At 43.8% G+C, this 26,669-nt stretch overlaps 1 long non-coding RNA gene and 1 other non-coding gene across 2 annotated transcripts; both read right to left on the reverse strand.

Moving 5' to 3' along the window:
• Positions 1-408: 408 nt before the first annotated feature.
• On the reverse strand, positions 409-24,880 carry LOC105077842 (uncharacterized). The gene is made up of 5 exons (XR_836112.3): positions 24,636-24,880; positions 23,639-23,715; positions 22,047-22,238; positions 2,956-3,046; positions 409-481 (listed from the first exon to the last, which is right to left on the reverse strand). It is a non-coding gene; the product is annotated as an uncharacterized LOC105077842 (long non-coding RNA).
• On the reverse strand, positions 20,654-20,760 carry LOC123611677 (U6 spliceosomal RNA). The gene has a single exon (XR_006718779.1). It is a non-coding gene; the product is annotated as a U6 spliceosomal RNA (small nuclear RNA).
• Positions 24,881-26,669: the final 1,789 nt, after the last annotated feature.

The raw sequence follows: 26,669 nt of genomic DNA on the forward strand, positions 1-26,669 counted from the left end.
AGGCCCCTCCCCCACCCTCGGGACCTTTGGTAACATCTGGTGATATTTTCAGTTTTCTCAGTTGGGATAGAGGTGCTTCTGCCCTCTCATGAGTAGAGGCCAGGAATGCTGCTAAACATTCTACAGTGCACAGGACAACCCCTCACATCAAAGAATTACCTGACACAAAATGTCACGATCACTGAGGGTGAGAAACTCTGACAGAGAGAGGTTAATTCCACTGCTGGTTCTAACAATGGAGCACGTGGCTCAAGTCCAGCTTAAAAATTGCAATGCTATCTCCTTTCAAGAGTTATGGCTTCAGGGTGAAAAAACATGACTGCTAGTGATTAATGTACCTGAGGAGGACATTTTCTGAAGCTTTCTGGGAAAGAGAAGTTCCCTTACTCTTTTGAGAGAGGTTTTGAAGACAACCCTGATAGGTTACCTTTCAGCCAAGATGGAGTAGCCGAGACCGGTGTTACCTTCCTGCTGGAAAGTGCTAGAAAACAGTGAAAAAATATATAAAACAATGGTTTCAAGACATTGTACCTTAGGTTGTACAGAACAGTAATCCCTGAGAAAGGGGGAAAACTGAAAAAATAAATAAACAGGATCAGTGAGCTGTGGAACACCTTCAAGCAACCTAATAATGTATGTTGCTGGATTAACTGGGGTGAGGGTGGGGATAGAAAAAATATTTGAAGAGATAATGGTTGAAATGTTTCCAAATTTGATTTAAAAAAAAACAAACAGAAACTTAAGATTTAAGAATCTCAATAAGCCCCAAGAACAAGAGAAAAAGAAGAAAAGAAAGGAAAGAGGGAGAGAGAAAAAGACCATATCCTTACAGTAAAAATAATTTAAGTCAGTGATGGAAATCTGTAAAGTATTTTCCCTTAAAAGAAGTCTGTATGTCAACCTGTTTTGAAAAACCTGTTTTAAATGAATTGCTGTTGTCCTCTAAGTCAGCACTGCCACGAGAATAGTTTGCTTTCTGTTTTAGCAGAACTCCAAACTAGCTCGGAGGTGTGAACAGAAGTCGCTGTTCTGCTAATGTCACCTTGGTCACATGTGCACACCAGACCAAGCTCAAAAGGTAGCCAAAAATGCTGCGCCCGTGAAATTATGTTTCACCACAGCTACAAATCCTATACTCCTTTCACGTCTGTATTTAGGGGCCTGATTCTTACCCCATTCTTCATTTAGATATATTGAAGGCTAGTATCATCTATTCTGAGTAAAAATACAGTGACAACTTTTTTTAACCCAATTGTTTCAAGTTTCACATACTCTTTTAATATCCAGAATGCCCTCTCAATCACTGCTTCCTCCCCATTCATAATTTCACAATCCACATCCCTTACTGTCCAAGCACACAGGGAGCCTCCAAGAATCAGATGATGAAAGAGGGAGAGGGAACTGGACACTGTCATCAGCCGACTAGCACCACTGCCACTCTAGGCCCTGCTCCGTCTATTGATTTCTTGCCCCTGATCTGGGTTCCAGCTCCAAGGTTTCAGCTCTTCCGTTTCACCAGGCACCAGTCCACCCTCTGATGCCCAGACATTTTTTCTGCAAAATCTTGAAATCATGCCAGGGTGAATGTGTCATCTAGGAGGGGTTCCTGCCTTCAACACATTCCTCCCTGACACCAGCCTTTACCCAAAATCCTTAGGCCCCTGCATTGAGTCTTCAATCCCCTGTCCTCCTGGCGAGGCCCACTCTAGGGTCCTCACTGTCCTTTCTTGTCAGCAGACTCCAGCTCAACCTAACAAGTTTCTCTAATCTGCCTTCCAGGGAGCAGTTAGGGAAACTCCCATTTCTTCCCCGTAGGAAGGCCTGACCTCTTTAGGCAGTTGGTCTCCCTTTCTCCAGAACTCTGGGTCCGAAGCAAAGGGCTTTCTTCATCACATGCAAATGTTCTTTCCCCTTTCCCAGGATATCGGTTCACTATAGTCTCATCTTTGATAGTTAAGAGGAGGCCACTCAGCCCCCTCTTAAGGAGGGCTTCATGCATAAAAGTGAAACAAATGCCTAAACAAAGTGGTTCTGTATCTCTTTCTATAAATGCAGAATGTGCTCACATGATGTGAGATTAAAATTCTACTTCAGTCCCTCACTCCGTTATTCAGAATCTCCCTCATACTAAGAAAACGGAAAGATTTCCAAAGATCATATATCTATAGGTGAGAAAAATCACATTGCTTTTGTGTGCTTATTTTAATACCAATGATCATTATTAGACATCAGGACCTTCTAACAGATTCCAATTCCAAGGAACCCCAAGCTCCCCATAAATAAGTCCTCCTGGATCCTATCTTGCGTGCCTTGACATGAATGAGTAAGCAGTCCTCTCCCGCCCACCTGACTTTGGTGCACAGGGATTTCCTTTTCGCCCCACTCCCAGCCCAGGGCCTCCCCTCTCAGCCAGGGAGTTGCCTGCACTTGTGCCACAAAGGGTGAGCCCAGATGCTCACAGTTGGGACCTCTTCCCTTGCCCTTCCTGGGTGTGACTGAGGAACAAGAACGAGGGAGAAGACACCCTAGAAAGTGGATGTTTCTCATTTAGATCTAAAAAATCTCCATCCCAATAAACAAGCCCTTCACCAACGACCAATCAGAAAAACCATCAGTCTCACCTCTAGCCCATTGCCTAGCACATAGTAGGCACTTGTTCAGTACTGAATGAATGAATGAATGATTCTATGCATTTCCACATGCAGTATATATCATGAATTTCAATTGCTTAATATATTATATTTCTATATTCACACTTTAACAAGAAACTCCCAAAATCTTAAGGTAAAAGAAATCATTATTGTTCTGAAACACCACGGTCACTCCAATAATAGGATTTCAACACTGGTCATTTTTGCTGTCTGAGGCTGCACCAGCCAGGGCGGCTAATGCTAGCGTCTACAACAAACCTGAAACTTCCTTCAGCCACAGCTGTTTTATTTCTGGTCCACTCACATTCTGATGTTGACTGGGCAGCTCTCCCAGGTGGAGATCTTCTAAGCCTCGACTCAGGGATCCCCACTCCTTCCCTCTGTGGCTCTGTCTCCTGGAAAGGAAAAAGAGGAGTAGAAAACCTAGGAAATGTTAGTGGCTGCGTCACTTCCACTAGCATTCTAGTGGCCAGAACTGGTCCCTGGTCACGGTCCCACCTAGCTGCAAGAGCCCTGGGAAGGGTGATGTATACAGTTTGGTGAAGACACTGCACTGTCTCTGCCACAGGGGCTGAAGAAGATTTTCACATTGGGGGGCCAAGACCTTCACGTGCAACCTTTACCGGATTCCTCCTACGCATTTCTCCTCAGTGAAGATTCATCAGGCATATTCACTCAGTCACTTAGAATATAAAAGCTTTCACTATGGTCTGGAAAACTGTGGTCAACACACTATACAGGTAGGGTTATTCCACGTAAACAGTCAGGTTTCAAAGTCCACGGGTGTGTTGCCTATGAGGCAAAAACTGTCTGGAGACTCAGCAAACATTTGCTATTGATGGTGAAAGTGACAACCTGACTCCTCTGCCCGATCTCTGGCCTTAACCCTTCCCACCTCAAAACTCTCCCTACAAAGTCCTGCTACTCTTCCCAGTTTCATTCTGCTCAGGTTCTACGGGGGGAGGTCAAGCCAAAACGAATTTCCTCAAGTCACGATTTATGGTGCTAACCTTCTATAGGTATTCCCTCACCTTCTACTCCTAGTCAATATATGTACTTCTCTGCATCTAGAGAATTTCTTTCTTACCCATCACCCACCACAGATCTGCGCGCTTGAAGACCACCTCCATGTGGCACAATCGACAGCAGACACTGAAGCAAGCAAGGGTCCTTTATCACTAATCTCCTAACCAGCTGTTGTCATCAGCCTTCTTGCCAGACCCAGGAATTTCCAGAAAGAAGAGGATTCTGTAGACAAATTCTCCTTCCCCACTTCCTAGTTAGCTACCCGTACCCAGGGCCTCCTTCACCCCCAAATCAGTGATCCAAGGGCGTCAGGGGAAATCACAAGGGTTATCAGCAGAAAGAGTGCTGATTTTATCAGCATTTGCTGAGAATCTGCTCTTTCCCACCCAGTTCTAAGAGCTTTAAAAGGATGGCCTCAAAGAATCCTCACAATAACTAAAGACTATTATGATTTCTGTTTTACAGATAAGGAAGCAGAAAGCTAAGTAACTTGCCCCAAGCACACACTAATAGTTGATGGAGGTGGAGCGGGCATCCAGGCCCAACGCCCTTCACGGTGTGTGTGGAGAGAAACAGGAAAAGAAGAGGCTACTGCCTCCTCTGTGCTACGGCCAGGCTGCTGTGGGAAGAAACCTGCAGGGGACGTGCCCCGCCTCCCAGCTCCTGGCGGGCCCTCCCTTCCTCCTCCCGCCCCTCCCTGCAGACCCAGGAGCTCCGGACTGGCCCCCCCACCCCCCGCCCCCAGCCCTGTAGGGCAGGCCCAGCTGCGCTTCCACTGCCTCTTTTTTTCAACTCAGGAGCTAAATGGGTTAAGTCAGTACAAAGCGGGAAGGAGTAGGAAGCTGTGTTTTGGCATTTGGTCCAAAAAGCATTCTTCCAACCAGTTTTTCCATGAATAAAACTGGCCCTTTAAAACCTCCAATTTTTTAAAAGCATGTACCGTGTACCCAGTCACGGAAAAGGCAATCAGCCAGCCTTATGCTGTCACGTGCTGACCGTGATGACCCCTCGGAAGACAGGCTAGAGACGGGTCGGTGAACTGTCCTCGGGAACATGGAGTCCCTCATCCTGTCACACCCCTGGTGACAGGAGGAAGCTACAGCTCTCCACACACAGAGCGGCCGGAACTGGGGGTGAGCAGAGCCCCACCTCTGCCCTCGTATTCCTGCCTGTCTGCTGAACAGCGTGCAGCCTGTTTGCCAGTTCCTGGGGCTCCTGTCCCCTCCCTCCCAGCTGGATCACTCTTCTCTTGTGCACATTTACAAAGCACAGTCAAGCGAACGGAAACACAGCAGCTTCCGAAAACAGTCAGACTAGATCAGTCTGTGTCCAAACAGGCCTTTCTGATCTGTGTGTCTTACTTGCTGTTCAGGAAGGAACTCGGCGGCTCTCTGTCAGGTCATGCTTTGCAGAGGGAGCCAACAAAGCTCCTTAAACCACCACCCACACCCGCCCAGGGCCTCAGCAGCAGGAGGGACGTTGCCAAAATTGGTGTCAGCTCCCCCTTTTCCTTTTCCAAGTACTGACATTCAGAAGGGGTCAGTTCTCCACCTTTCTATCACAAGGAAATGATCTAGATTCAGGTTCTTCGAAAAATCTGGTCAGGATCATAGACTCTCAGACTTTTTTGGATGTTTTATCCCTATGTTTGCTGGCTTTTAAAAGAAATCAACACACCTTTTCTGACCAGAAACAATTCTTTTCAGATGTCTATTTGACTGAGAATGTATTTCAATTCTTCCTAATGATCACAGTGGAGTTTCAACTTGAGATTGAGCTACAATATTTAGGGTGAAACTTCTGGTCCATTCCTGCTGGGCAGGTGCCCCCACAGGGGGTCAGGGAGCCAGCAAACCCCCCCTGGCCTTCCTGGGACCTGCCTTCTGACAGTCACTGCAGGACTGGGGCCACGAGTGTTCAGGTGACAGGTGCCCTGCCACACCCACCTCCACATCTACTCCCAGCATGACAGAGATGTGCTGAGATGAGAAGGGAATCATCCAATGCAGGAGTGAGTCCCTCCAACCACATCATTTATCTTCACTTCCAGCGTTCATAATCACACACACATGCACATACACACACACACACGCACACACACAGAGGATACTTGCCAAACCCACAGAGCTGCAGCCTGGGTTTCAGTTTAAGTAGCAGATGTCACATACTATCTAGTTTCGTGGTTTATCACGTTTTGCACAGTTGCAGCTGTTCTGCCCCCTCTGCCAGGACATCATGGGAGCACATGGGTGGGGAGCAGTGGGCGGAGGATATCCCTCCTCCTTACTATGTTAATGAGGACACCTTTTAATGCTGTTAGTACAACAGTGCATACTGACAAGGAGACCAGATTGCTGAATATCTAAGGATCAGGAACCTGTCCAAAAAAACACAAGAAAAGTACTGCATATCAATGCAGGTTTTTGGTTCAGAGGCTATGATGGCGTAGAAGCCATATTATGTGTGAGGATTCCAACTTCCAGACTGTTTCTGAACTGTCATTTGATGTCTGTGATAAGACGTCACCACCCAGACCACGATTCTAAGCCAGCACTGGTTTGTCACACCCTCCTGGAGTTATGGACCGGTGTTCCTCTGGGACAGGGCTATGGCTCACCCATTCTGTATCTGTGGCACCCCGCCCAGTACCTGGCACAGCACAATACACCGTCATGGGTATTTTCCGTTCACCCCGCAGATCCACCCTTTCCCACCCTTCCCCAGCCTGCCCAGTGCCTCCATCAGGAGGGGTTCCTCGCCTTCAGCTAATGGTTGGATTCCACCAGTGGAGCACAATGGCAGGAGACTGCAAGGAGGAGCGAGCGATCAGAGCCCCTTCTGACCAGGCTTCATTTGGCAGCAGCTACATGCCTCTGCTGAAGTCATGATGGCCAGCAGGCAGTCTCCCCTTTGGCTGTGGCTCTCACCAAGTCTCACCAATGGTCACTTTCTCCCTTTGCCCTCCAGGTCAAGGGTGAAGGCTCCCCTCTGGTGCCAGTCTTAGCCAGGACAGGGGGCCTGGGTGGTCACCAGCAGCATCTACCACACAGTATCTGCAGAGCTGGGAGTCACTAAGTTCTCCATCTGTAGCTCTTGCATGTGAAGAAATTTCTAGTAGTTCTCACACAGTATTCCCAAAGTTCACTGGGAAACTGGGGCTGGGAGAAGCAAGCAGAACTTCAGTCTCTGCTCTTATTCCCTTTTTATTTATTTTACATAATAGATTTCCATGTAAGATTATAACTGAACCTAACTTTTACTTAAAAAAAAAAAATCTTTGGGAAACCAAAGATGCATTATGGAATGTAAGTGGTCTGACATCAGGGTCCTTGTCTTATCTTGTTCAGTGAGAGCCCCCAAAGCTTGCAGGATCGTGGGCACAGAGTAGGCCTTTGCTAATTATCTGCTTTAAAAAAGCATGAATGAAAATCTGTTAACCCATTTAATTCTCACAACAGCCTTATAAGAAAAACAAGGTTAATATTTTCTTCCACACTTTCATAGAAGGAAACCCAACTTCAGAGACTTGACCAAACACAGGTCGCCTGTGCCTACCATGAGTCTGGTCTCAGTGGTTTATTAAGAGTAATATGCCTGCTCATGGGAGCTGTGAGGTGTTCACATCCTTTCTCCCACCCATGATAAAAGATGACCAGTGAACTGATGATTCAAAGAAATGGAAAGAATCCCATGCTCTTGGATTGGAAGAATTAATATTGTTAAAATGGCGACACTACCCAAAGCAATCTACAGATTTAATGTGATCCCTATCCAATTACCCAAGACATTTTTCACAGAACTAGAACAAATAATCCTAAAATTTATATGGAATCACAAAAGGCCCAGAATTGCCAAAGCAATACTAAAGAAAAGAACAGAGCTGGAGGAATAACCCTCCCAGACTTCAGACGACACTACAGAGCTACACTAATCAAAACAGCATGGTACTGGCACAAAAACAGACATATGGATCAGTGGAACAGAACAGACAGCCCAGAAATAAGCCCACACACCTACAGTCAATTAATCCTTGACTAAAGAGGCAAGAATATACAACGGTGTATTCTTCAGCAAGTGGTGTTGGGAAAGCTGGACAGCCACATGTAAATCAATGAAGTTAGAACTCTCTCTCACACCATTCACAAAAATAAACTCAAAATGGCTTCGAGACTTAAATATAAGACATGACACCATAAAACTCCTAGAAGAGAACATAGGCAAAACATTTTCTTACATAAACCATAGCAATATTTTCTTAGGTCAATCTCCCAAGGCAATAGAAATAAAAGCAAAAATAAACAAATGGGACCCAATCAAACTTATAAGCTTTTGCACAGCAAAGGAAACCATAAACAAAATGAAAAGACAACCTATGGAATGAGAGAAAATATTTGCAAATGATGCAACCAACAAGGGCTTAAATTCCAAAATATACAAATGGCTTGTGTAACTCAATAACAAAAATGAACAACCCAATCCAAAAATGGGCAGAAGACCTAAATAAACATTTCTCCAAAGATATACAGATGGCCAACAGGCACATGAAAAGATGCTCAACATCACAAGTTATTAGAGAAATGCAAATCAAAACTACAATGAAGTATCACCTCACACCGTCAGAATGGCCATCATCAAAAAGTCTACGAACAATAAATGCTGGAGAGGGTGTGGAGAAAAGGGAACCCTCCAACATTGTTCATGGGAATATAAATTGGTACAGCCACTATGGAGAACAGCATGGAAGTTCCTTAAAACTAAAAACAGAGTTACCATATGATCCATCAATCCCACTCCTAGGCATATATCCAGAGAAAATTCTAATCTGAAAATATTCATGCACCCCAGTGCTCACAGCAGTACTATTTACAATAGCCAAGACAGGCAAGCAACCTAAATATCCATCAACAGATGACTGGATAAAGAAGTTGTGAGTGTGCATGTGTGCACGTGTGTGTGTGTGTGTGTGTGTGTGTATGTGTGTGTGTGTGTGTATGTATATACACAATGGAATATTACTCAGCCATTAAAAAGAATGAAATAATGCCATTTTCAGCAACATGGATGGACCCAGAGATTATCATATTAAGTGAAGTAAATCAGACAGAGAAAGACAAATATAATGTTATCACCTTTATGTGGAATCTAAAAAATGATACAAACTTATCTACAAAACAGAAACAGATTCACAGAAATAAAAAACAAACTATGGTTACCAAAGGGGAAAGGGAGGGTAGGGATAAGTTAGGAGTTTGGGATTAGCAGATACCTATTACTATGCATAAAATAAATAAACAACGGCCTACTGCATAGTACAGGGAACTATATTCAGTATCTTGTAATAAACCATAATGGAAAAGAATATAAAAAGGAACTACGTATATAAATGAAATCACTATGCTGTACGCCAGGAACCAACACAACAGTGTAAATCAACTATACTTCAATTAAAAAATAACTAAAGTAAAAAATTGTTAATTTAAAAAAATAAAAATAAAAGGTGCTCAGAAATGATTAAACAACAAAAAATGACTTAGAAAATTCAAATATTTCACACATTATAAGATTAAGAAGTCTAAAGTTAGTAACTTGGTATAAAGCTAAAATTAGAAAAGCTTTCATGTGACTTGAGGACTGGTGTCCCAGGACAGATGCCACCCCCTTCACCCCTTTCATTGGGTCTGGGACACAGGTCCCCTAACTGCAGTGCTGTAACCTCTTTAACCTCAGAGGGAGAGAGAGAGAAGAGGAAGAAAATTAACCCTGGAAATTATTCAATATCAAGTTACAGCAACTGATTCTTTGGCAACAGCCATAAAGTTAACAAAACAAAACAAAGCTGATGAAATAAGACGGTCTCTGCCCTACTGACAGGTTTTATGCTGGAGTCCCAGCTGCTGTGCTAGGAACCAAGGTACATATTCACATGTGTTTCAAATTATTGTCCTAAATTTCACTACCCAAAATGCAAAAAGAAGTTTCCTGGGATGTTTCTTAAAGGGAGGATTTAGAGGAGGGGAAAAAAATTCAAATCTTATTTTTAAGGACCAAAGCCAACTACTTAAAAATCTGAGTGTTTGGTCTCAAGAAAGATAACCTGGCTTCACTCTAAAAACTGTGAATGCAGCATCTAGTCATTTCAATGAGAAAGAAGAGAAGATGGGAAAGAGAAGAGAGTATGTTTGTTCTGATATTTAGCTCTTCCCAAGCTCAACCCACACCCAGAATCATTAGATGTCAAAAACGAGAAAGCACTTTGCAGACCTGTGCTTAAGGAACTGTGTCCTCCAGTCCACTCCTGCTTCTAAGTACAGTGAGTGAGTGAGTGAGTGAGAGAGAGAGAGAGAGAGAGAGAGAGAGAGTGTGTGTGTGTGTGTGTGTGTGTGTGTGTGTGTGTGTGTGTGTGTGTGTGTGTGTGTGTGTGTCTTGAGAAAGAGAAGCTGAGAAAGACTGCATTCAGGGCTCTCTGATGTGTTACTTCCCTCTACTGGAGAGAGACCAGCGTGTGTGTGGTGTGTACATGGTGGGGCCGGAGCAGGGGGTGGGAGTGTGGGAAGCTGGGGGCAGGACAGGGAAAGATGGAACAGAAAGCAGAAAGACTAAAACTTTTCCATCTCAAGCTTGAAGTAAAGCTTTCTTACGATCTACTGCCAGCTTGCGATGAGGCCCCAGCACAGGCAGGAGCAGCAGACAGGCCAACCCTAACTTCACAAAGGGAAACTTCTGTCTAGAAATGCTAATCAAACATTTTCTCTGCAGAGTTTTCTGGTAAAGAGTTACCTCCGGGGTGGATCTGAACTCATCTCCCACCGGTCAAGGCCCTCTCTCTGGGACTATTTTATGATCTTTAGGTTACCAGACAGTCAGGCATTAGAAAGGTGATCATTTTGAATTGCCAGGGCCCTAGTTTTGACTGGTACCAAATGACCCAGACTTCCAAGAAGGAGAAGAGTGAGTCAGTCTAGGGTCTTCAGATACAAAGCTTCCTTGAAAGCAGTAATAAAAGCCTGAAAAGTTTAACACTGTATTTCAAAAAAGCTAAATCTTCATTTGCCTACACGAATGCTGCAAATAATACTAGATTTCCAAGGTTCTTTTGCATTTTGTGAAAATTATGTCAATTCATTTTATTAGCATAGATACTTTGTGATTCACCAGAAAATCCAGTATTTTAAGAATCCAAACATAAGTTTAGAGTGGTTCCTTACATGACAGAAGTATTTTTTAACATCACCAAAATATTCAGTGTTTAAATATTAGCATTTTCAGATACAATTCACTTTAACTTTTTAATATACATTAAGTCACAGTAAATTTAGAGTTAGTTTTACCAAGTGCCTTGGGAATTGTATTTTCAGTTAAGTTTTGACACAAAGGTTTTAACAGACAGCTGTTCTAGGAGACTGGCTAGCATCCTTTCTAATGTTGAGAATTTCAATGAGGGTAAAGTCTAAATCTGAAATCTGCATGAGTAAATGGACATCCTCTTCCTCTATTTTTATAGTGATTTTTATTTTTAAAAAATGTCTTACATACAAAAATCTACCTAATCTGTACAATATGACGAGTTTAGAGATAAACAGTGATTTCAAATAGTGATAATACGTTGATGTTCTCAGAATTTTTCCATGTAGATTTCTATTGCATAAAGTAAGGTATAGCTATAATTTGCAAAAATATGTACAAAGAGGATGAAGGGCATTGATGGAACAAATGCCTCTCATCCCCTCCTCCCATACGCCCAGGGCAATTTGATTTGTTGTGAAGCCACTTGGCAAGCAACTGGATTCTGCATGAAGTGGTGGGGCTTGGTACATGGCCAGCCCAGGAGACACCAAATTGTTCTTTGTACTTTGTTTATTAGAATCGATACCACAGCAAGCTGAAAATTGTCCTGAGCAGCAGCTTTAGTGTGTTCCACGTCTGGGCCAAAGGGGACTGCAGTCAGGGTAAACCCTTTGTGTTTACACAGCATCATCTCATTCCCTAATAACCTTGCGTGCAGAAGGAGCCAGAGGCCCTGAGTTCCCAGGAGAGAAGATGCTACAAACGGTGGATCTAAACTACTCTTCTTCTTGGAGGAAAAACTCTAGTGATATTTTGAAATATACAGCTTGAATGTATACAATGTCCCACATACTTCATAGGATAGCAAAGAATCCTTGGTCTTTTCTGGGACTTCACAGTTTAATTTAACAGGATGATTGCTATGTTAATTATAAAAGCCTGATGATGTATTAAGTATTTCCTTGACATTAGAACTTGAATTAAGCACTTGATGCAAAGAGTGTATCTGAGAAGCTATACCAGGAAGCAGGAGCTAGTGAGCTTGGAGAACGAGACACGGGAAGAAGGGAGAGTTCGTCAGGCCCACGTGGGGAGGCACTGAGCCCTCCAGCCAACAGCCACATGAGTGAGCTTGGAAGAGGCTCCTCCAGCCCCAGTCAAGCCTTCAAAGGCTGACAGCTTAACTGCAATCTCATGACAGACTCTGGGCCAGAGCTACCCAACTAAGCCACTCTAAGGTTCCTGACATCCAGAAACTGTGTGAGATAATAAATTTGTTGTTTTAAGCTGCTAAATTTTGGTATAATTTGTACTGCAGCAATAGATAACTAATACAGTGTTTGTATAAAGTAGACTAGTAAATGGTAATAAAATACCAGATTTTGGTATACAATTTAGGTGGAAACAGCAGGAAGCAGAACTCTCAGTGTAGCATGTGCTGCATAAATGTTGTTTTCATCTGATTAGCACATGTCCTTCCCCTCTTCCTTCTGCTAATTTATTTTTCTCATAGGAAGACAACTCCATGTGTTTCAAGTGGCGCTGACTCCAACCCACACAGGCCAAAGAAGTGAGTCAGATCAGATTTAAGTTCCCCATTCCCTTGGCACATCATGAAAGACACGCTAATGAGAATAATTCCTGGACCTTTTCTCCCTAGAGTTGTTAAGGGAGGGAAAGGCCTTAAATTCCAAATAAAGTTAAAGATGGTAAAGGTATCTGATGCCCTGGATTGAGTAGTTCAAGTCAGAAACAATCTTAGAATTTTCAGTTTTATGGGTCAACAAACTCTTTTTTTCTGGGTTGTAGTATATTTATAAAATGGAATACTACTCAGCCATAAAAAATAAAATAATGCCATTTGCAGCATTTGCAACATGGATGGATCTGGACTAAGTGAAATAAGTCAGAAAGAGAAAGAAAAATACCATATGATATCATTCATATATGCAATCTAAAAAGAAAATAATGAAGACACTAATGAACTTATCTAAAAAACAGAAGCAGATTCAGACATAGTAAACAAACTTATGGTTACTGGGGGAAAGGGACTGGATGGGATAAATTGGGAGTTTGAGATATGTAAATATTAACTACTGCATATAAAATAGATAAAAAACAAATTTCTTCTGTATAACACAGGGAATTATATTCAGTATCTTGTAGTAACCTATAATAAAAAAGAATATGAAAACAAACATATGTATGGATATGACTGAAACTTTATGCTGTACACCAGAAATTGACACATTTAAACTGACTATACTTCAAATAAAAAATTATTTTACTACAATAAAAAATAATAGAACTGTTTTCTTTCTCGTCTTCCTTTTTGGAGAGGTTTTCTAGCTTGGAAGAAAACTGTTTTTAATTACATTTCCTTAACAGCAGTTACATCTGTACATGTGAGCAGGAATTACTTGGCCTCCCTCATAGAATCACCTAACACAAGATACCCGCTGCTGTGAACCGCCAAGGCAGAATTTGATCTGAAGAGAACTGAACTGGTGACATGTGTCTCACAGAGCCACGAAAACAAGCTGTAAATGTTATCATGTAGCCATCAAGTCCTATGATGGTGTTTCCCTTCATCAGATTTCTGTGAAACTTCAGGATAATGGGCAGGAGATTAAAATGCTTCAGTAAGTGTGTTGAGGACAGTTCTTGAAGACCACAGGACAGGAGGTTTTCTTTTTTTTAAGGTACAAATTCTGGGGTGTTCAGGGGGACTGATTAAATTATAAAATATATTTATTTTGGAAACATTTTGAAAATAATGGAATAGTTTCTACTACTCATGGACAACTATTATTAACATTTAGATACATATCTTTTCAATCTTTTCTCCTTACATAGTTTTGGGCTTGGTTTTTTTTGTTTGTTTGTTTATTATATTGTTGTCATCGGACTGTGCATACGAGTGTATACCTTGTTTTTTTTTTCTTAACTCATTGACATGAGTCTTTTTTCATGTTTCCAAAACATTGTATCTGCTTGAAAATCTATTGAGTGGGTGTAGCAATCATTTGTTTAACCAACCCCTTATTCAGAACACTTAAGCTATTTTAAAATTCTGGTTATTTTGCAATAAAAGAAATTAAACTAAAAAGAAAATCTGCATGCAAAAAGCTAACTCTTAGTATATACTTACAGAAGTCAGGTGCTTTCACCAGCAATTTTCATTCTTTTCTGGTAAAGGGAGTAAGTTTAGCATGTTTCTTGTATTCACTCTACATTCTTGAGAAATGTATGATCATTCCCTTGGATATTGTTCTCAGGGTTCACAAAGCAGATTCTTCACAAATGTGACTTCCTACAGTGACATCTGGTGTTTCCATTTGATTTAACAACTCATTCCAGGGAATGCTTAAAATTTGCTGACCCCAGTAGATGTCAGGAAAGCTCTAAAGCAGCCTCTCCAACTCTCAGGCACAAGCGAACCACTTGGGAATCTTGTTAAAATGCAAATTCTAATTCAGTAGGTCCATGTGTCGAATCAGCTGCCAAGTGATGCCTATGCTGGTGGTCCACGAAGCACACGCGGAGCAGCCGGGCTCAAAAAGCCGTCCTGCTACCTTGGCTGCTGCACATTAGAATCACCTGGGAGACCTTTTTAACAGAGGATGTGATGCCTGCATCCTGGCCTCAGAAATTTTTAATGCCTCCCTGGATGATTCTAATGTGCAGCCAAGGCTGAGAACCACAGCTCAACGAACACTGCAACACCCAAATGTCTACCCCATAGAGCTGCAGTCTGAGGAGCAAGCGAGACTTTAGATACTGTCTTGTCCTCCCCAAAATGTCATTAGTAGGTGAAGAAACTTAAGCCCAGAGATGATAAGACACTTAATCAAGGTCACACCATGGTTCTAGTTTAGTACAATGTCCACTAAAATATACGGTAACTGGGAGACTCTATTCTCATCCGTATGCTTTCATCACACTCTCTAATGGGATTCTTAAAGGCTAGTACCTCCTGTTAATTTACTTTTCTTGTGGGATTGGGATATAGGGGACCTGCTTAAGACTCTTCTCCTTCACAAACAGGGCAGAGAAGGTAAAGAGACGGAGAGGTAACTTCACTAGGTCCTCCCTGATTTTCCCCGTCTTGAGAAGGAAGCCCGTGGATGTGCCCTTAGCCCTTGCACGCTCCCCCAGCACACAGCCCCACTGCCCGTACAGCCCACAGACCTCAAACCACACATCAGCTGCTTAGACTTAGTTCCACCAGTGACAGGGGAACAACACGTGGAATCACTGGAGGCTGCACAACTGGGCCACCCAATTAGAAATTCATGGTGAAACTTCAGGACAAAATGGAGATCTGAAGACCAGCGCGGTAAGCCCAGCAGAGTTGTTTATGCTGGCCCCAGCCAGTGGGCCCCAGCCCTCCTATCCAGGCTAAGTTCTCAGGCAAAAGCATCCTGAGTGCCCCTGCTGGGAGCAGGGAGCAAGCTCTGTCCTCCAAGCCCTGCATCTTTGCCCTCAAAAATGAACCCTGGAAACAGAACCAAGCTGCACAATCTCTCATCGTAAGCAAACAAAGATGCCTCCTTAGGCCCTTCATCCCCATCCATGTGCTGCTCCATTTTTCAGCTCCCTTTTATAGCAAAACTCCTAAACAGAGTTGTACACATACTTGCATCTTCATTTCTTTACTTCTCGCTATGGTTTCAGCTCACACTGACAAAGTGTTCACTGCCCTGAATTTGATCTTGTCCAGACACCAGTGATCTCCATCTTAACCGACCACTGAAGCAATGCTCAAGTAGATAATCATCCCCCTTCCCTTGAAAACTCCAGACATCACTGGAAGTCACTTCTGCATCTCTAGTGATGACCCCTCCTCCTCCTTCCAGCATCACAGGCTCAGTCTTCAACCCTCTCGTCTATCTACTTCTCTCCCCTTGGAAGGTCTCACTCAGATCCCGGACTTTAAATACATCTAGATACTCAAGAATCTCAAACCCACATCTTTATCCCTGATCTGTCCCCTAAATTCCCAGCCCGTACCTCTAGCTGCTCTGCTTGGTGAACCCCTCACCCCAGGCAGCCTCCCTCCAGCCCTTCCTTACTGAAAAATAAACATTTACCCAATTTGTCAGATTCAAAATACAGGAGACTCTTTTTCTCACAGTCCACATCCAATTCATCAAATCAGAATCAAAATTTATTTCAAACCCTTCACCTTTCACCATGCCCACTGCTACCATCTAGACCAAAGCCACCACCATTGTCCACCTACAACATGCAACAGTTCTGTTAGGTAGTTAGGTAGGTGGCGGCACCGGGCAGACACGTGAAGGAGAGGGAGGATGGCCCGGAAGATGGTGTTATGCCTGCTTCCAGCATAGACTTTACTTCTCAATGAGTGCCAGCAGCAAAGCAGTTAGAACCTGACAGCCACGACTGCAGAGAGGACTTAACCGGACACACCCAATGTTCACTGTATTATAATTAACACTGCGGTTTAGGTCCCCCACCCCATGGGTTTTATGTGTACACCCTGGGTAAGGACATGTGCAAAGGGGCCAGACATGGCAGCATTCCAGGGACAAGAGCCGTCAAGCAAGAGACCAGCTCTAAGAGAGGGTATAAGAGAAGGGGACACAAACCCACAGCTTTTCCTCTCTGGGATCAGCCGCCTCCCATCCTCGAGGGTGTACTTTTCCTTTTCTAAATAAATCTTTTAAAATCTTCTGTTACACAACGCACTGTCTCCTGACTGTAAACCTGTCTTTTGGGAAGACAAGAACCGGGGTCTTTAGCTTTTGGGGTAACGGTCCTGCACCTGGGCTCTCTGATTCTTTTTCCTCTCCTCAGTGGTCAGGCCTCCGGAGAGCAGCCAGAACACTCTCCCTAACACATAAATCAGATCTGTCTCGCCCCTGCTGCAATGGCCTCTCATAGTACTTTGACTGAAGCCCAAACTCCTTACCATTATCCCGTGAGGTCCAAACATCTGGCTCTTTCCTCCTCCAGCTGCATCTCCTTTCACTCTCTGCCTCACTCCCTTCCGTTGGGCCAGACTGTCCTGCTTGCTTTGCCTACAATGGGCCAGGCTCACTCTTGTTGGCCATTCTGTCTGGAACAGCCTTCTCCCCAGACGGTCACAGGTTTGTGGTCTCCCATCGTCCCAATCTGCTCAAATGTCACCTTCTCTGCTTCCTCTATCTTAAATCACTGCCCCCTCGGTCTCTTTCCTCTCTAACCCATTTACATGTGCTGTATTCCTTCTTACTTTTCCTGGCATATTACATATGTATTAATTTACTGTTCTTTCTCCCCTGCTAGAATTTGAGCTCCATGAGGGCAGAGAGATTTAATTGTAAAATTCTACATGTCCAGCCCGGGAACTGGGCCTGGCACCTAGTATGTGATTGACAAATGTCTGTGGGTGAATGAATGAATGAATGAATGAACGGAGGGCAGAAAGCAGGGCTGTCAGAGGCAAAGGTGGGGACTTGCAAGGTGGGTCCCAGAGAGAAATGAACTCCCAGGCAACAAGTCTCCTTTTCAGAAACTGAATTCCTCCTCTGATTTTCAGACATATTAAGTCCTTTTCCTGAAACTGGGGATTTCCAGCAACATATGCTTTAAGCCAGTCTCTGAATAATGGCCGAAAGCCAAGACTTCTCATGCTGTTTTCAGAGAATAACAGGAAGCAGAAGCAGCAGTCAGGCAACCAGCTCACTAGCAAAGGGCAGGCAGGAAAGGGGACCCCGTATGTTTCAATTTGAGTTCATCTGAGGATTTAACAAAGCAAAGGGAAACTAGCAGTGGATCACAGGGAGAAAATGAAAGCCCACTCAACACAGAGGGCCAGAGGGTGATAAATAAAAACAAACCCACGTCTAATTATTTAAATTTTAGTTTAAAATTTTTAATTTGCATTCATATTTTGGCAGCCATGTTATATGCTGATGTATGCTGTCCATGTGGAGGTCAGATTGTTACTGAGCAAAATATGAGGGCACAGAATGGTGTCTCTGCCACTGGACAGTCACAGGTGACCTGCTGGCTGCTGTCAATAGGACCACAAGACACATGGCTGTCACCACAGTGTCTTTGCAGACAACGTGACTAACCCAAATGGAGACTGGACCACCATGAGGTGCTGACCTGACTCCCAATGCTGCATCAGCTGTTTCACCTCCAGCCCCAGTGACCTCTCCTCATCACGCATCCCCTGCCTCTCCGGCCCCTTAGGAAATACCTAGCCCGTATCTTCCAACCCAATGCTCTGATTCCCCACACAAAGGCACAAGATTTTTTTTGCTGATTCTTTTAAAGTAATGAATCATAAAGTAATCCATAAAGTAATGAATCCCTCCTGGTCTAGATCTCGGCTTCCCAGTACAGCAAACACTAGCCACACATGGCTATTTAAATCTGACTTAAAGTTAAATAGAATTTACAACTTAGTTTTTCTGTCACACTACCTACACTTCAAGTGCTCACTATCCACATGTGGCTGGTGGCTACCATAACTGCACGGGACAAACAGAGTATCTCCACCATCTCAGAAAGTTCTACGAGACAGCATTGGTCCAGATTAGACAGCAGTAAATGTACAGAGTAAAAAGGACAAAAATTAGTAAATTAAAATGTTATTCTGCTACAGTGAGGGATAAAAAGAATGGAAGACATTCTCCTGAAGAATGCCAGAATGTTAAGAAGCAGACCCAGAAACCCGAAATCAGTAAATGACAAGGAATAGCTAGTGGGGCAGGAAGCACAAGAATATGACGTCACAGACGGTAGGGAAAGAAGACATTTCAGGGAAAGGAGCATGCTCAATCATTCCAATGCTGCTGAGAAGTCAAGCGAGATGACTGAAAAGGATGCACCGATAGAGTGACTAGGAAAAGATGTTGGTGATACTGGACAGAGAACTTCCTGAGGCGTGGGAAAGGGTAAAAGCCAGAAATGGCTAGAAATGTGACTATGAAGAGGGGGAAAAGATGAGGGCAAATGTAGGCAATTCTTTCAAAAAGCTGGTTAAGAATTACAGGAGAAATGGAAAACTTAAGAGGGTGATGTGAAGTCCAGGGTAATTTTTTTTAACCCATGTGAAATATTTCACATTTTGTATTAAAGTACAGTTGATTTACACTGTTGTATGTTTCAAGTGTACAGCAAAGTGATTCAGTTATATACACACACACACATATATATTTTCAGATTCTTTTCCATTATAGATTATTACAAGATGCTAAATATAGTTCCCTATGCTGAACAGTAGGTCCTTGTTGGAGAAACAAGAGGACTAAAATGACAAATTGAAAACTTGATGTGCCTCAAATACAGAGCCTTTTCTTATTGGTGACAGGGGCTCAGTCCCGCGGCTGTAGGAGAGGCTGGGAGTGAGACAGAGAGCTTCTAAGGAGTGATTCATGCCAATCAGCAATCAAGACCCACAAGCAGGGAAGATTGTCTCAAGCCCACGGCCACTCTCTCCCTCGGACATCTGACAGGAGCAGGAGGCTCTGGAGCTGGGGTGCGAACTTCCAAAGAATAGAACTGGATCTCCTTCAGTCTTCAGGGCTGCACATGGAGACCAGCCTGGCTCTAAATGAAAGGGACAGAACGGGGCAGAGACAGACTGCAACCCAGATTCAACTTTCCTCAGACCCTGATAGGCCCTCATTCCCTCTGCCTAAGGCAGGACAACCTCTCCCTACCTTTTTTTCATGCTACTTGGCACACAATCAGTTGATATGTAGTAAGTTAAGAAAATATCCTTAATAAAGTGGAAAAAACCAGATAGGAACTAAACCCACAGATGATCCAGATACTGATGTTAATAGAAAAAGGGAAAACAGTAAAATCAATAATACCTATCCAACTAAATAAGTCGATTTTGAATGTTTTTATCCCTCGTGTAATCACTAAAAATACATATATAAATAATGCATGTAATAACCAATATATAATATACTGTAAAATAATGTATAACCTAATGAGTCAATAGAAGAAAATAGTGGAAGAATAAAAATATTTGGATATTCCAAAAGAAGGTAAGAAATGAAGAGAAATGGAACATAAAACCTATGGGCTAAACAGAAAGCAAACAGTAAGACAGTAGATATAAAACCAACTACATCAACACCACGGCCTGACCGTTATGTGCTATATAAGCCTGTGGCTGCTTCTCGACTCCCATCACTGTTGCCCAAACTCAAGTCTGTGTAGATTCGTCACCGAGACTAATTCAATAAGCCCCTAACAATTTTCCATGCTTCTCCTTTGGCCTCTTCCAATCCACCCTCCTTAGAAACGCCACCGTAATTTTTTTGATGTGAATCTGACCACATTCCCCCTCTGCTTAAAATATTTCAGTGGTTCCTATTAACTTAAGAAAGACATCACAAATTGAAGACTCCCTGAATATTCTGTCTTTCTGGAAAGAAATAAAAGGGTCTAAGAATACTTATGTTGAGTGATCTCATGACAACAATTTCCCAAAGAACGTGTTTTCAGGCAGAGCAGGGGCTTCCAGTCGGCCCTTCCCCGTTAGTGCCTGTTCCCCGCCTGGCTCCGGAGCCAGTATCAGTTGCTTTCTGGCATCACTCTCATACAGTTTTTTAGAGCCTATGAATGAGGGAAGAAATATTGCTCTGGGTTTCCATTTCTAATAAAAGTGATCAAAAGAGAGACAGAGAAGGCAGTGTGTTTTCTTTTTTTTTTTTTTAAATATGGAACGCTTCACGAATTTGCGTGTCATCCTTGCGCAGGGGCCATGCTAATCTTCTCTGTATCGTTCCAATTTTAGTATATGTGCTGCCGAAGCGAGCACAAGGCAGTGTGTTTTGACAACAAATGGGAGAGAGCCTATGCCTTCAAAGACCCTTTCTACAAGGACAGTGTGTAAGCTGGCAGCCAGCTTTCCTCCCTGCTAACACTGTGGGCGTGGCCCCTTAACACAGCACACAGGTGCTTCGGGATTGGACCCTGGCCTCCGTCCTCATCTTGTCCTCTGCCATTCCTAGCCTGGGTCCTTATGCTCCCTCAAATGATGCCCTTTTCACAGGAGGTCACCTACCCATCCATGTTGTTCTGGCCCTTTGTGCCATTCCTATGCTGTTCTCCTTAAGTAAATGACAATTCAAATGTCATCTGCTCTGAGAATCTTCCCTGAGTGTTCACCCTGAAGCTGGGTCCTTCTCCATCTTCCCCAAGATCTATTTAAAATCTTCACCTTTATACTTAGCACACTACACTGTAATCACCTTTGCATGGGTTCTCTTCCCTGCGGGCTTCTGAGTGCCTTGGTGTCTTACTTGTCTTTGTGGCTCCAAGGACCAGCACAGGGAAGGACATGTAATCTTGTAAGCGTTGGTGAAATGATATGAAATCATGTGTACTCAATAAAATGTATATTGTCCCTGTCTCACCCCACCACAAAACCTAAAGATCTTGAAAGTAGATACTTATTTAATAGCACTTTACTAACTAGTACACTTTCAACTGGAAACATTTTTCCAACGTTTTCATGTACGGATGATCTCATAACTTAACTCCTGCTATGTAGCCACCATTCTTACTCAGGACATGAGGAATCCAGTCTGGTCCAATGGCTCCACCTGGTGGCCACATCGAGGAATTGTATGCCTCAAAACCAGCCACAGAGGTGTCACTTGTTTTAACTCTTGTCTTCTTCGTCTAGGAGATCATGATTAGCTGACTGCCTTGAAGAAGAATCTGTGGATGGTTGGACCTGAGCCTCTCCCGACAGGTAAAGAGTGAGGACAGTTTTGTCCTAAAGGAATAAAAGGGAAGCCCCAAATTGTGGTTTGGGAGCTGGATATATTGGGAAGATGTGAGTGGATCTGAGAGGGGAAAGGGATAAACAGTTTTAGACACAAAATTATGCATCTTCTTAGATACTGTCAACTACTTTCTTTTATCTTTCTTGGTTAGCCTGCTGCTTTGTGTCTTGGATGAAACACCAGCCCAACCAAGTATGGGATCTCATATCCCACAAAGCCTGGACTCGTATGAAACCACCCAAAGTGCAAGAGAGTTAGCTCCCTGTAAGGGAAAATCTGACCAGTGAATGGAGACATCAGGCAAATAAACTACCTTTTCATTCATTCTTCAGCAGACCATCTCCAGCTGGAGAAGTCCTGAGCCAAGTCCCCCAGGCTGCTCAGTCATCTGCTGTGTCTTCCTGGCTTGTGATGAAGGCAGAGGCAGCATGAGAACATTCCACCGTTGTTTACTGTCTTCCCTTTCTTCCCTCATAATCACCAGAGCTTGTACAATTACCCCTCCCTGGCAAAAAAAAAAAAAAAATTAAACATAAATTTTAAGCTGGGTAAAGACATGAGGGAAAAAGTGAAAAGGAGTTAAAGGCTTTGGGGGGGTTCACAACTGTAGGAGTTCAGGTACTTGAGAAAATTAGCTGAAAAAACAGGAGATGGCCAGAGGGTAGAAGTTTGGAAAGTGAGAGTATGGACGAGTTGAAGCTGTTGAGAGCGAAAGAAACAGCCAAGGGTGTGACTGATACACAGTTACGGGAGAAGAGGAAGTTAAGGAACAGACCAGGGTAGATTAGTTTCCTATTGCTGCTGTGACCAAACATCATAAATTTCATGATTTAAAAACTACATGAATTTATTATCTTACAGTTCTAGAGGCCAGAAGTCTTAAATCAAGGTGTCTACAGGGCTGTGTCCCTCCCAGATGCTCTAGGGGAGAATCCATCTCCTTGCCTTTTCCAGTTTCTAGAGGTCACCTGCATCCTTTAGCTCACCACCACTTCCTTCAACTTCAAGGCCAGCAGCACAGCATCTTCAAATCTCTCTGATCCTCTTGACTTCCTCTTACAAGGACCCTTGTGATTACACTGGGCCTCCCAGATAATCCAGGATAATCTTCTAGTCTCGGGATCTTTAATGTAATCGTACCTACAAAGTCCCTTTTTGCCATGTAAAGTAACATTCACGGGCTCTAGGACATGGACATCTTTGTGCCACATGGGGTGTCACAACTCATGACACATGAATACAGGTAAGACTGCTAAACTAGTACTTGTGGAGATAATTCTCTCTCCTGCCCTCCTCCCAAAAGATGCTGCCTGGGGCTAGAATTCTAGGTCCTTACATTAAGATTGAATGCAATTTGTCCGAGAAAAATTGAAGTCCTTTAGTAAAGTTTCTAAAAAAGTTTTACTAACACGGTCTCTGAATTTTCACTTCTGCCAATATAACTACATTTTAAATGGTTGATACAGGAAGAGTTATTAGACCAGTGACTGTAGCTTTTCTAGAAACCATTTTATTGAGGCATGAATGACATACAAAAAGCATACCTACTTAATGTAAGCAACTTGATCAGTTTGGAGACAGGTATACATTGGTAAAAACCACAATCTATGTCACAAATATATCTATCACCTCCAAAAGTTTCCTTGACAAGTACACTTAAGGTAAGATTTCACTTAGCAAAATTTTTAAGTATAAATCAGTATTGTTAATTACAAGCACAAAGGAGGACCTGAAACAGGCGAGAGAGAAAGGAAAGTGGGCGGCACACGGGCTTCTCCGGGTCATCCTGAGCTTTGCGTTTAGTCTAAAGTGACCCCCTTCCCCATCAGGACACTGCAGTTCCTTCTCGCTCTCCAGCATCTCTATTACACGTGCATCTTTTAAAATTCCCCAACACACTCTTACCTCCAACGACTCCAGCCAAGGGCGCATCAAGGTTTTGTGGAGCAGGTTTATATAAGTTGGCGGGGGTCGGGGGGTATCTTTAAAAAAAGAAAATTTTGCAAATTTTACACTGCCTGAAGGCTCAAGTCTCAATAGCTTCAAGGTGAACTTTCCTCAGACTCCAACTTATGAATGTTAAACAACCTGAACGTTCCTTTCCCGCAGCATCCTTTTCCAGGGAGGATGGAAAATGCCAAGGAGAGCGATCCGAGAAAGGAACATGCTCATTGGAAGAGAATAAAGGAGGCGGTGGGGAAGGAAGAAAGTAAATATCCCAAGCTCCCGCAGAGATTTACTTCGGCCAGAAGCTGCCCGCGCAAGGAGCTGCCCCTTTCTCGGGAAGTCTCGTGTGCGTTGGATTCACCCGGGTCACCCTCCCTCAGGCCTCCTCGTGCTCTGACACTCGCTGTCCACTAGGTGGCTCCGGGTGGCCGCAAATCCGCGGCGATCTGGGGGAAATGGCTAGCGCGGAGCCCACCCCTGCACCCAGGGCCAGCGCAGCCCCCGGGCTGCCGCAAAAAAGCGGGCCCCCTCCCTCTCTCCTGCGGCGCTGCTGTCGCTCTGTGGGCCCCTGGGGAGGACAGGCTGGCGGCTGCAGGCATCTGGGTGGTGATGAAAGGAAGGGGAGGAAGTGGGGGCGGACGAGGAGCGGGAAAAACCGGAGGAAGGGGTTGCGCTGGGGTCCTGAGCACGCTGGGACCAGGCGGCGGGGACCTAGCCGGCTCCACTGCCCTCTCGCCCTGCCCCAGCCCCCAACCCCCCGATCCTGGACGTGGCTCTGCCACCCGCCGGTTCCAGGTGCTCTTGGCTGGAGCCCTTTGAGAATGAAGGAACTTCCTGGGCCCTTCTAGATCTATTAGCGTCGCCCCCCACCCCACCCCGAGGCTTCCTGCTCTGGTTTCAGGCCGCCCACCCTGTGCCCTCCACCCCCGCCTTGCGAGCCAACCCCCAAGCCTACCTGGAAGAATGGAGGTCGCCATCTGGTTCCTAGTTACCCGCTACGACCCCCGTCTCCCCACTGTACCCACAGAGAACTCGCGGAGCCTGGGGAAGAGATGGAACTTCATCCTTCCGAGGCCAGAGGGGAGAGGATGTCACCCAACAACCGAGGTGCGGAGGCGAAAGGAGGCGGCGGCTCGGTTCCGGGGAGAAGACGCCGGAGCCCTGGCCAGGCCCGCGCCTGCGCCTGCGCCTGCGCCCACGCCTCTCCCGCGCCGGGAGCCCGGCAGGAGGCGCGTGTATATCGACACCACCTTGGATTAAGGGTTGGACTCGGCTGGTTTCTCTCGCTAGCAAAGAATCACTACCGAATATACGCAAGTCCCTCCATGTGGTATCATTTAAGCCTCACTAGGAAGAAATGTATCATACACGTGTATCAAGTGAGAAAGCCTGCTAGGAGACGTTGGATCGTTTTAATTTACCCAAAATCAACAGCTGGCGAGAGGCACAGTTGGAATTTGCAGGTCTATTTCCAAAAGTTATTTGTTATATATTTAATGCATATTAATTAATCCCTGTGGTAACCCTTTTTAATATTACAGAAATAATATGCAGTCATGAAAAACATGGAAAATGAAAACAATAAAAGTAAACCACCTATAATTTCAACAGGCGCCACTGTTAACATTTTCACATATTTTTCTCATGTATATGTGTATTTGTGGAAATGCATGTAATACATATATTTACAAAATTAAGCTCATTCTCTGCATTTTGTACCATCAGCATTTAACATTACGTAAAGGGTCAGGCTTGATCTTTTGTATTTTTCTAGGAATTTTTTATTTCAAATTTACTGGCAGCAGCAGAAAAACAGTTGAGACAGACACAAATACAGCATTCTTTAAAATGTTGATAAGAACTGTCAGTGAAAACTGCTCAGTAAACGAAAGGATCGGAAGAAGTAAAAATGGTAAATTGGCTTCCAGCAACCTATTTAGAAGATTCACTGTTTAGTGATTTGTCTATCACTAGGCAAACTGATCTAGAGGAAAATAACAAGTAAAAATGGAGAGTTTTAAATGAGTGTTCTTCAGATATATAAAGTGTAATGGAGACAAGACTTGGACAGTGTAATCCACATTTTTATTTTTAATTTTCTGCTTTTGGTTTTCCCTATGAAAGCAACTCCAGGAATTGCAACTAGTAACAATGTTTCCATAATGGAATGTTCCAATTTTCCCCTAGATTCCATCAATTCTGGCATTTTAAATCAATGTCACTGAAGATCAATGCCAACACCCATTCTGACAGCCCTCAAAGACAGTGGAGTAAGTCCAAGGAGCATTCAGAGCTGTGGCTGAAAGGGGGTAATAAGGTAGTGCCAACTGGCCTGAAAGATTCCTGGAATAGGGCTCATGACGCCTGTGGCTCTGCCTCCTCCACTGCAGAATTCCAAGCCTGATTCCTACAGGAAAAGCATGGCTGTGTCATAGCTTCATCTCTAGACCTGAAGAAGCAGTGTGTCTGAGCTAAGTGATAAGCGAAGTTTGTTCCAGGCCTCTTAGGGTATCAGAAATCCAAAAAGGGGGGGGGGCAGAATAGTGGGAAATTAGACTATCTTAGATGATACTTTTCAAAGTTGAATTGACTGTAGTATGGGCTGGAGGAGAAGCAGAGTTGGAAAAACTTCAGGAGAGGACCTGATATAGAAAGATCATTTGGGAGCAGTTATTCACAGCTTCTACCCATCAGGGAAAGTCTGCTCTAGAATGTTCATGGTATCTACTCATCGTCATCTCTTCCAGGTAGGAATTGTCTGATTTTTGCGGGAAGTTTAGTTCACAGTAGTAGTGAGTGGGGCAGGAGTAGAATTCAGATCTCCAAGCAGCCTTATGCTAGGAAGAGGCTGCAACCTGGTGTCTGGGCTGGGCAGTGGAGAGGACAGGCTGGTGAAAAAACACTAATCCCTCTCTGTCTATGATCAACTTACATCCATCTATTTTCATATTCTACTTTTGAACATCCCAATAAAAGGACACAGATTTTT

The sequence above is a fragment of the Camelus bactrianus genome, chromosome 3 (genome assembly GCF_048773025.1).
Source record: "Camelus bactrianus isolate YW-2024 breed Bactrian camel chromosome 3, ASM4877302v1, whole genome shotgun sequence".
NCBI lineage: Eukaryota > Metazoa > Chordata > Mammalia > Artiodactyla > Camelidae > Camelus > Camelus bactrianus.